Raw genomic sequence first — 11955 nt, 5'->3', positions numbered from 1 at the left:
AAGTAAAACAGAGATACTGCTAAATAAAGGATACATTAAGTTATTAATAGTAACTCAATAAACTGGAACATTGTCAAAAAGCAACTAGTGAACTTTTTCAGTGTTTTTTTCTATTATCCAATAAGTGAATTATGCTATTCCTTTCCAATTTCCCAAGCACTTTTTGTCCCAATCACCATTTCTGCGTTTGAAGAAAAATTAACAAATCAAGTAACAAAACTAAACAAGCAAACAAACAAAACACAACTGCAGTATCTGCAAAAGTTTTGTAGAAGACTGAAACTGTTGAGTATAAGCATCTCGTATTCTATTATCATTAGTTAACTGAAGAGTTTGTTAAAGACATACATTTCATAAAAAAAGTTAGTTTGAAGTTATTGACCAGTATGTACCATTCCTAAGTATTAGTAACCAAATTCATGACAATAAAGAGCTATCGAACAAGAAAAATTTAGTGACTACCAGCACCATCAACAAGACTTTGTCTTTACAATTCATTACCTCTTACCATGCATTGTGATGTCTAGGATTGACTCTGATAGCATTTTGAAAACAAGCTAACACTTTGTCCAATTCTTTAGTAAGACAAACTCTCGCCCTAATAAAGTATAGGCATAAGCATAATTTGGATCCACTTGGATAGCTCTCTGGAAGAATTTAATTGCAATATCGTGTTCCTGTTGCAGACTGAAGCAGTTCCCTGCAGCACACCAGGCCTCTGAAGAATTTTTATCCATGTCTGTTAAGTCTTTTGACAGAAATGAAAGAGTGACATCTTTTTGAATATGCCAAAGTGTTGTAGGTTTCCATGCCTTCGACTCTATAATTCTCAATCCTTCTAACCTCTGAGAATATTCTTTCAGCTTGCATGTACTCTGAAAGTTCAAAATAGGACCTTCCAATTTGGCACAGTACCCAACCAGTATTGTAGTGGTGAGAACGTAGATGGCTCAAAATATTTATAGCTTCTTTGCAGTGGTATGAACATAAAGCTAAATAACCTTTCCCCCTTTCATGAAGAAGGCTCATCAAGCCTTCTGCTGCTGCTTTTTGTAGATTAAAAGCCTGAATCTGAGGTGTGATTGTGGATATTTCCTCTTCTGAATTGATGGAAGAGTCCAATTTTGTAATTTCCAGGTTGTCATTTATATTAGATTGAGTTATTCCTCCTTTATTAGTTTTACTTTTTGTTTTTCTGTTTGGGATTTTAGGTGGAAACTTCATTTTTAATTTCTTCCTATTCTCCTTGGTTGTGGAACTGTCACTAGTAAAGAGTCATGAACTTCTTCGATGCAGTGCATTTGGGGGAGGTGTCATAGAGGGGCTCATTACCTGAGGTGTTGTAGTTATTTATGGACCAGAACTTTCTGTTAGTGAAAGAATTGGAGTTACCTCTCGGCTATTTCCACTCTGCGAGAAGATAGACTTTGATCCAGTTTGGCCAATTCTGGCAACAGACTTTTTTGAAGGGGCACCGGTGGATGGCACATCAATTACAGAAGGTGTATTAGTGTAGTTTTATAAATAAGATCCATCTCCAGGACTTGGGGTTTCTAATGGCAAAATCCCAAAACTTGGGGTAAATGGACTAAGAGCTGTTGGTCCTGTTAATAAACTTCGACCAGTTTTTGGTTTACTTTGAACCTGTTTAGATAATATGGAAGTTCCTGTTCCCAGTGGGACAGTTTCAGGTGAAATTACAGCTGAATCAATAAAAGACACTGGGGAATCTGTATTCAAGGAGTACTTTGAATTGGAAGATTCTAAATTGACTCTGTTTAATTCAGTTGTGTCCTGGGGTGTTTCCATAAGAATGGTCTCAGGCTGTCTGTGACATAAACTGTGATTAGGTACTTGTGTTGTGCAAGAGTTGGGCAGACAGTTGCTAAAGTTCTGTAAAGATGTGAATTTAAATGTTTGGTCAGGATCTGGCTTTTCACCTATTTCACATAATGATTCAAAGGGATACCAGAGGAAAGGATTTAAACTAAGTCTTTTTTGGTAACATTCTTATCCTTTAGCAAGCCGATCTGTCTTGCAATATACACGTCCCAACAATGGAAGGGGAAAGCAAACTGAATCACCAAACTCAGTAACAATATCATCATGGCTTTTCTGCTTATTAAACACTCCACCAGATAAGATTTGTTCCCATTCTGCAAGCTTACTGAGATCAACACAACATTTTGCAAGCAGGTATTTGCATTGTGGTGTAGGACAACTGTGTCTTTGCAAGAGTCTATATGCTTTATAGGCCTTTCCTGGGAGGTAAGAACAGGTCGCCATTAAAAACAAGGCTTCTTCTGAGTGTACTTCTGCATAAAGGCGTTCTGTGAGGAAAACCCCATCTCGGTAAGCATAGTGGTTTAGTGCTTGCCATATAGCAGCCTGGACGGGTTCCTGCAGCACTGTCATCCTCAAGGCAAAGGCCCAATTTCTGCAGTGCCTCAGGAAACCCCCACCCTACCCACCCCCCTCCCCCCTGTAGCTGCTCCAGCCCGGCCAGCCTCGGCTCATTTAAATTCACCAGTTACCGGGGGATGGGGGTGGCCGAGCCAGAATGACTTCTTTATCCTGCCATCTCTGGAAAGCCCGGCCCCTTGTGATCCATTGTGAAGTGAAAGTCACCTCATGTTTGGGGAACAGATCCACTCCCAAGTTCAGTGGAGGGATGTGGCATGTAGGATGAAGGACTCTCCTCCTTCTGATTTGGTCTGCACAGTGGGGCCTAGGGCTGGAGTCCTCTCTGTGAGGACTGCTGAGTCACTTTACCATGGGTTCCATTGGCCCCACCCTGGGACATGTGCCTTGGCAGATTCTGGACCTTCCTTGCCCTTAAGTTGCTGTCAGAAACCCCATCTCGTGTTCGGATGCCCCGAATAACTGTGGCTCGTGCCTCTCTGTAAACATTGGAAATCTCTCCTCTACACATGGTCACCTAAAACCCCAGGAGCTCGGGACACACGTCTGCCATCCACCTCACTGCTTTCAGGAGAGAATGCTGAGAGTCTCTTGCCAACTCTCTCTTGACTTGAGTTCTTCATGGGTGTGTGGTTAAGACGTAGTGAGACCAGATGTATTAACTCAGGCCGGGTGCTGGTGGCTCACGCCTGTAACCCCAACACTTTGGGAGGCGGAGGCTGTAGGATCCCTTGAGGAATAGCCTAACACTGGGGAGGTTGAGGCTGCAGTGTGTGAGCCATAATGGTGTAATTTGGATCCAGCAGTTTTCTAAACAGTCATTTTGTAGAATCTGCAAAGAGATGTTTCTGAGACCATTGAGGCCTATGGTGAAAAGGGAAATATTTTCAAATAAAAAGAAAACAGAAGCTTTCTGAGAAACTTCTTTTTGATGTGTGTATTCATCTCACAGTGTTGAAACTTTTTTTTATTGAGCAGTTTGGAAACAGTCTTTTTGTAAAATCTGCAAAGGGATATTTCTTAGCCATTTGAGACCTAAGGTGAAAAAGAGATATCTTCACATAAAAACTAGACAGAAGCATTCTGCGAAAGTTCTTTCTGATGTGTGCATTCATCTCACAGAGTTGAACCTTTCTTTTCTTTGAGCAGTTTGGAAACAGTCTTTTCTTAAAATATGCTAATGGATATTTGTGAGCCCTTCACAGCCTATGATGAAACAGGAAATACCTTGACATAAAAACTAGACAGAATCTTTCTGAGAAAATGCTTTGCAATGTGTGCTTTCATCTCACAGAGTTGAACTTTTCTTTTGATTGAGCAGTTTCAAAACAGTCTTTTTGTAGAATCCACAAATGGATATTTGCAGCGCTTTTAGGCCTATGGTGAAAACGGAAATATTTTCACAAAAACACTAAAAAGCAGCTTTCTGAGAATCTTCTTTGTGATGCCTGGATTCATATCACAGAGCAGAACCTTTCTTTTGATTGAGCAGATTGGAAACAGTATTTTTGTACAATCTGCAAATGGATATTTCTGAGCCTTTTGATGCCTGTAGTGAAAAATAATTATCTTCACATAAAAACTAGACAGAATCATTCCGAGAACCTTCTTCCTTATGTGTGCATTCATCTCACAGTGTTGAACCTTTCTTTTCATGGAGTAGTTTGGAAACAGTCTTTTTGTAGTATCTGCAGAGGGATATTTGTGAATTGTTTAAGGACTATGGTGAAAAAGGAAATATCCTCACATAAAAACTAGACAGAAGCATTCTGAGAAACTTCTTTTCTATGTGTGCATTCACCTCACACAGATGAATCTTTCTTTTCATTGAGCAGTATGGAAAGAGTCTTTTGGTTCAATCTGCAAAGGGATATTTCTGAGCAGTTTGAGGCCTATGGTGAAAAAGTAATATCTTCACATAAAAACTAGACAGAAGCATTCTGAGAAACTTCTTTTTATGTGTGCATTCACCTCACAGGGTTGAAACTTTCATTTCATTGAGAAGTTCAGAAACACTCTTTTTGTAGAATCTGAAAGGGATATTTTTGAGTCCATTGAGGCCTGTGGTGAAATAGGAAATATTGTTAAATAAAAACTAGACAGAAGCTTTCTGAGAAACTTCTTTGTGATGTGTGCTTTCATCTCACAGAGTTGAACCTTTGTTTTGATAGAGCAGCTTGGAAACAGTCTTTTTGTGGAATCTGCAAATGGATGTTTGGAGTGCTTTGAGGCCTATGGTGAAAAAAGGAAATATCTTCACATTAAAACTAGACAGAAGCATTCTGAGAAACTTCTTTGTGATGCGTGCATTCATCTCACGTTGTTGAGCCTATCTTTTGATTTAGCAGATTGGAAACAGTCCTTTTGTTGTATCTCCAGAGGGATAGTTGTGAACGGTATGAGGTCTATGGTGAAAAAGGAAATACCTTCACATACAAAGTAGACAGAAGCATTCTGGAAAACTTCCCTGTGATGTGTGCATTCAACTCACAGAGGTGAACCTTTCTTTAGATTGAGCAGTTTGGAAACAGTTCTTTTTTAGAATCTGCAAAGGGATATTTCTGAGCTCATTGGGGCCTAGGATGAAAAAAAAAATCTTCACATAAAATTGAATAGATGCATTCTGAGAAACTTCTTTGTGATGTGTCCATTCATCTCACAGAGTTGAACCTTTCTTTGGGTTGGGCAGTTTGGAAACAGTCTTTTTGAAGTATCTGTAAAAAATATTTGTGAGCTCTTTATGGCCTATGGTGAAATAGGAAATATCTTCAGATAAAAACTAGACAGAAGCTTTCTGAGAAACTACTTTGTGATGTGTGCTTTCATCTCACAGAGTTGAACCTTTCTTTTGAATGAGCAGTTTGGAAACACTCTTTTTGTAGAGTCTGTAAATGGATATTTGGAGCACTTTGAGGCCCATGGTGAAAAAGGAAATATCTTCACATAAAAACCAGACAGGAGCATTCTGAGAAACTTCTTTGTGATGGGTGTATTCATCTCACAGAGTTGAACATTTCTTTGGATGCAGCAGTTTGGAAACAGTCTTTTTATATTATCTGCAGAGGGATATTCATGAGCAGTTTATGACCTATGGTTAAAAAGGTTACATCTTCACAAAAAAAACTCGACAGATCCGTTGTGAGAAACTTCTTTGAGATGTATGCATTCAACTCACTGAGGTGAACCTTTCTTTGGATTAAGCAGTTTTCTAAACAGTCCTTTTGTAGAATCTGCAAAGGGATATTTCTGAGCCCATTGAGGCCTATGGTGAAAAAGGATATATCTTCACATGAATGCTAAACAGAAGCTTTCTGAGAAACTTCTTTGTGATGTGTGCATTCATCTCACAGTGTTGAAACTTTCTTTTGATTGAGCAGTTTGGAAACAGTCTTTTTGTACAAGCTGCAAATGGATATTTCTGAGCCATTTGAGGCCTATGGTGAAAGAGAAATATCTTCACATAAAAATTAGACAAAAACATTCTGAGAAATTTCTTTGTGATGTGTGCATTCATCACACATATTTGAACCTCTGTTTTGATTGAGCAGTTTGGAAACAGTCTTTTTTTAGAATATGCAAAAGGATATTTGTGAGCCTTTTCAGGCCTATGGTGAAATAGGGAAAATCTTCAAATAAAAACTGGACAGAAGCTTTCTGAGAAACTTATTTGTCATGTGTGCCTTCATCTCACAGAGTTGAACTTTTCTTTTGATTGAACAAGTTGGAAACAGTCTTTTTGTAGAATCTGCAAATGGATATTTGCAACGTTTTATGCCTATGGTGAACAGGAAATATTTTCACATAAAAACTAGACAGAAGCATTCTGAGAAACTTCTTTGTGATGTGTGCACTCACGTCACACGGTTGAAACTTTCCTTGGATTAAGCCATTTGGAAAGAGTCCTTTTGTAGAATCTGCAAAGGGATATTTGTGAGCCCATTGAGGCCTATGGTGAAATAGGAAATGTCTTCACATAAAAACTAGGCAAAAGCTTTCTGAAAATCTTCTTTGTACTGTGTGCTTTCATCTCAAAGAGTTGAACCTCTCTTTTGATTGAGCAGTTTGGAAACACTCTTTTTGTAGAATCTGCAAAGGGATATTTGGAGTGCTTTGAGGCCTATGGTGAAAAAAGGAAATATCTGCACATAAAAACTAGACAGAAACTTCTGAGAAACTTCTTTGTGATGCGTGCTTTCATCTCAGATTTGGACCTTCCTTTTCATTGAGCAGTTTGGCAACAAGTCATTTTGTAGAATCTGCAAGGGGATATTTGTGAGCAGTTTGAGGCCTATGGTGAGAAAGTAAATATCTTCACATAATACCTAAACAGAAGTATTTTGAGAAAACTCTTTGTGATGTTTGCATTCATCTCACTGAGTTGAAACTTTCTGTTCATTGAGCAGTGTGGAAACATACTTTTTGTGCATTCTGCAAAGGAATATCTGTTTGCGGTTTGAGACCTATGGTGAAAAAGTAATATGTTCACATAAAAACAAGACAGAAGCATTCTGAGAAACTAATTTTTTATGTGTGCATTTATCTCACAGAATTGAACCTTTCCTTTAATGAAGCAGTTCGGAAAGAGTTTTTTGTAGAATCTGAAAAGGGATAGTTGTGATCCCTTTGAGGTCTAAGGTGAAATAGGAAATATCTTCACATAAAAACTAGACAGAAACTTTCTGAGAAACTTCTTTGTGACGTGGGCTTTCATCTCAAAGATTTGAACCTTTATTTTGATTGAGCATTTGGAAAGACTCTTTTTCTAGTATCTGCAGAGGGCTATTAATGAGCAGACTGAGGCCTATAGTGAAAAAGGAAATGGCTTCTCAAAAAAACTAGACAGAAGCATTATGAGAGACTTCTACGTAATGTGTGCATTCATCTCACCAAGTTAAATCTTTCTTTTGATAGAGCTGTTTGGAAACACTCTTTTTTGTAGCATCTGCAAGGGTACACTTCTGAGCCCTTTGAGGCCTATTTTGAAATATGAAATATCTTCACATATAAACTAGACAGAAGGTTTCTAAGAAACTTCTTTGTGATGTGTGCTTTCACCTCACAGAGCTGAACCTTTCTTTTGATTGAGCAGATTGGAAACACTCTTTTTATAGAATCTGAAGAGGATATTTGGAGTGCTTTGAGGCCCATGGTGAAAAAGGAAATATCTTCACAAAAAACTAAACAGAAGTTTTCTGAGAAACTTCTTTGGGATGTGTGCATTCATCCCACACATTTGAACCGTTCTTTTGATTGCTATGGTGAAAAAGGAAACTTCTTCACATAAAACTATACAAAAGCATTCTGAGAAACTTCTTTGTGATGTGTGCTTTCATCTCACAGAGTTTAACCTTTCTTTTCATTGTGCAGTTTGGAAACAGTCTTTTTGTAGAATCTGCAAAGGGATGTTTGTGAGAAGTTTGAGGCCTATGGTGAAAAAGGAAATACCTTCACATAAAAACCAGACAGAAGCTTTTGGAGAAACTTCTTTGTGATGTTTGTATTCATCTCCCAGAGCTGAATCTTCCTTTTCATGGAGCTGTTTAGAAACAGTCTTTTTGCACAATCTGTAAAGGGATATTTCTGAGTGGTTTGAGGCCTATGGTGAAAAAGAAATATCTTCACATAAAAATCAGACAGAAGCATTCTGGGAAACTTCTCTGTGATGTGTGCATTCATCCCACAGATTTGAAACTTTCATTTCATTCAGTAGTTCGGAAAGGGTCTTTTCATAGAATCTGCAAAGGGATATTTCTGAGCCCTTTGAGACCTATGGTGAAATAGGAAATATCTTCACATGAAAACTAGACAGAAGCTTTCTGAGAAACTTTTTTGTGAGGTGTCCATTCATCTCACAGAGTTAAACCTTTCTTTTGATTTAGCAGTTTGGAACATGTATTTTCTTAGAATCTGCAAATGGATATTTGTGAGCCCCTTATGGCCTATGTTGAAATATGAAATATCTTCACATAAAAACTAGATAGAAGCTTTCTGAGAAACTTCTTTGTGATGTGCACTTTCCTCTCACAGAGTTGAACCTTTCTTTTTATGGGGCGGTTTGGAAACAGTCTTTTTGTAGAATCTGCAAATGGATATTTGGAGCGTTTTGAGGCCTATAGTGGAAAAGGAAATATCTTCACATAAAAACTAGACAGTAGCTTTTTGAGAAAACTATTTGTGACATTTCCATTCATCTCTAATAGTTGACCATTTCTTTTCTTTGAGCAGTTTCGAAACAGTCTTTTTGTACAAATTGCAAAGGGATATTTCAGAGTGGTTTGAGGCCAATGGTGAAAAATAAATATTTTCACATGAAAACTAGACAGAAGCATTTTGAGAAACTTCTTTGTGATATGTGCATTCATCTCACAAATTTGAACGTTTCTTTTGATTTAGCAATTTGGAGAAAGTCTCTTGCAAGTATAAGCCGAGTTATGTTTGTGAGCAGTTTAAGGCCTATTGTGCAAAAGGAAATACCTTCATATAAAAAGTAAACAGAAGCTTTCTGAGAAACTTTTTGTGATGTGTGCTTTTGTCTCAAAAAGTTTCACCTTTCTTTTGATTGAGAAGTTTGGAAACAGTCTTTTTGTAGAATCTGCAAATGGATATTTGGAACAATTTGGGTCCTATGGTGAAAAAGGGAATATGTTCACATAAAAACTAGACAGAAGAATTCTGAGAAACTTCTTTGTGATGCATCCATTCATCTCACAGAGTTGAAACTTTCTTTGATGGATCAGTTTGGAAACAGTCTTTTTGTAGTATCTGCAGAGGGATATTTTTGAGTGGTTTAAAGACTATAGTGAAAAAGGAAATATCTTCACGTAATAACTAGACAGAAGCATTTTGGGAAACTTCTTAGTGATGTGTGCATTCATCTCACAATGTTGAACGTTTCTTTTGATTTAGCAATTTGGAGAAAGTCTCTTGGAAGTATAAGCAGAGTTATATTTGTGAGCAGTTTAAGGCCTATGGTGCCAAAGGAAATACCTTCATATAAAAAGTAGACAGAAGCTTTCTGAGAAACTTCTTTGTGATGTGTGATTTCATCTCACAGAGTTGTGCTTATCTTTTGATTGAGCAGTTTGGGAACATTCTTTTTGTAGGATCTGCAAATGGATATTTGGAGCAATTTGAGTCCTACGGTGAAAAAGGAAATATGTTCACATAAAAACTAGACAGAAGAATTATGAGAAACTTCTTTGTGATGAGTCCATTCATCTCACAGAGTTGAAACTTTCTTTGATGGACCAGTTTGGAAATAGTCTTTTTGTAGTATCTGCAGAGGGATATTTTTGAGTGGTTTAAAGACTATGGTGAAAAAGGAAATATCTTCACATAATAACTAGACAGAAGTATTCTGAGAAACTTCTTTGTGATGTGTCCATTCATCTCACGGAGTTGAACCTTTCTTTTGATTGAGCACTTTGGAAACAGTCTTTTTGTAGAAACTTCAAAGGAATATTTGTGAGCCCTTTATGGCCTCAGGTGAAATGGAAATATCTTCACATACAAACTAGAGAAAAGCTGTCTGAGTAACTTCTTTGTTATTGTGCTTTCATCTCAGAGAGTTAAAAATTTGTTTTGATTGATCAGTTTGGAAACAGTCTTTTTGTAGAATCTGCAAATGGATATTTGGATCACTTTGAGGCCTATGTTGAGAAAGGAAATATCTTCACATAAAAACAAGACACAAGATTTCTGAGAAACTTCTTTGTTATATGTGCATTCATCTCACAGGGTTGAACCTTTCTTTTGATTGAGCAGTTTGGAAACAGTCTTTTTGTAGAATCTACAAAGGGATACTTCTGAACGGTTTTATGCCTATGGTGAAAAAGAAATATCTTCACATAAAAACTAGACAGAAGCATTATGAGAAATTAATTTATTATTTGTGCATTCGTCTCACAGAGTTGAAATTTTCTTTTCATGGAGCAGTTCAAAAACTGTCTTTTTGCAGAGTCTGCAAAGGGATATTTGTTAGCCCTTTGAGGCTTATATTGAAATAGAAAATATCTTCACAAAACAAGTAGACAGAAGGATTATGGGAAACTTCTTTGTGATGTGTGCTTTCATCTCTCAGATTTGAATCTTTCTTTTCATTGAACAGTTTGGAAACTCTCTTTTTGTAGATTCTGCAAAAGGATATTTGGAGGGCTTTGAGGCCTATGGTGAAAAAGGAAATATTTTCACTTAAAAACTAAACAGAAGCTTTCTGAAAAACTTCTTTGTGATGTGCATATTCATGTCACAGAGTTGAAACTTTCTTTTCATTGAGCAGTTTGGAAACCATCTTTTCGTACAATCTGCAAAGGGATATTTCTGAGTGGTTTGAGGTCTGTGGTGAAAAAGAAATATCTTAGCATAAAAACTACACAGAGGCATTCTGAGAAACTTCTTTTTCATGTGTGCATTCATCTCCCAGAGTTGAACATTTCTTTTCATTGAGAAGTTCAGAAACAGTCTTTCTGTAGAATCTGCGAAAGGATATATGTGAGCCCATTGAGGACCATGGTGAAATAGGAAATATCTTCACAGAAAAACTAGACAGAAGCATTCTGAGAAACTTCTTTGTGATGTTTGCATTCATCTCACAGAGTTGAAACTTTCTTTTGATTGATCCGTTTGGAAACAGTCTTTTTGAAGAATCTGCAAATCGATATTTGGAGCGCTTTGTGGCTTGTGGTGAAAATCTAAATATTTTCACACAAAATTTAGTGAGAAACATTCTGAAGAACGTCTTTGTGATGTGTGCTTTTATCCCACAGAGTTGAACTTTCTTTTCATTGAGCAGTTTGGAAGCAGTCTTTTTGTATAATATGCAGAGGGATATTTGGGAGCAGTTTAAGGCCTATGGTGAAAAAGTAAATATCTTCACATAAAAACTAGATAGAAGCATTCTGAGAAAGTTTTTTGTGATGTGTACTTTCATCACACAGAGTTAAAAATTTCTTTTGATTGAGAAGTTTGGAAACAGTCTTTATGTCCAATCTGCAAAGGGATATTTCTTAGACGTTTGAGGCCTATGGTGAAAAAGAAATATCTTCACATAAAAACTAGACAGAAGCTTTCTGAGAAACTACTTTGTGATGCATCCATTAATCTCATACAGTTGAAATTTTCTTTTGGTGGAGCAGTTTGGAAAGTGTCTTTTTGTAGATTCTGTAAAGGGATATTTGTTATCCCTTTATGGCCTAAGGTGAAATAGGAAATATCTTCCCATGAAAACTAGACAGAAGCTTTCTGAGAAACTTATTTGTGATGTGTGATTTCGCCTCACAGAGTTGAAACTTTCCTTTGTTAGAGCAGTTTGGAAAGAGTCCTTTTGTAGGATCTGCAAAGAGATATTTTTGAGCCCACTGAAGCTTATGGTGAAAAAGGAAATATCTTCACATTAAAACTAGAAAGAAACCATCTGAGAAACTTGTTTGTGATGTGCACTTTCATTTCACATGTTGAACGTTTCCTTTGATTAAGCAGTTTGGAAAGAGTCTCTTTGGACAATCTGCAAAGGCATATTTCTAAGCCCATTGAGGC

At 37.1% G+C, this 11955-nt stretch overlaps 1 pseudogene; it reads right to left on the bottom strand.

Annotated features, from left to right (window-relative positions):
• Positions 1-504: 504 nt before the first annotated feature.
• LOC134759713 (cell division cycle protein 27 homolog) lies at positions 505-2415 on the bottom strand (annotated as a pseudogene).
• Between the last annotated feature and the right edge of the window lie 9540 nt (positions 2416-11955).

Source organism: Pongo abelii, chromosome 12 (assembly GCF_028885655.2).
Source record: "Pongo abelii isolate AG06213 chromosome 12, NHGRI_mPonAbe1-v2.0_pri, whole genome shotgun sequence".
In the NCBI taxonomy this organism is placed as follows: domain Eukaryota; kingdom Metazoa; phylum Chordata; class Mammalia; order Primates; family Hominidae; genus Pongo; species Pongo abelii.
This window is presented reverse-complemented; position numbering and strand designations above follow the sequence as displayed.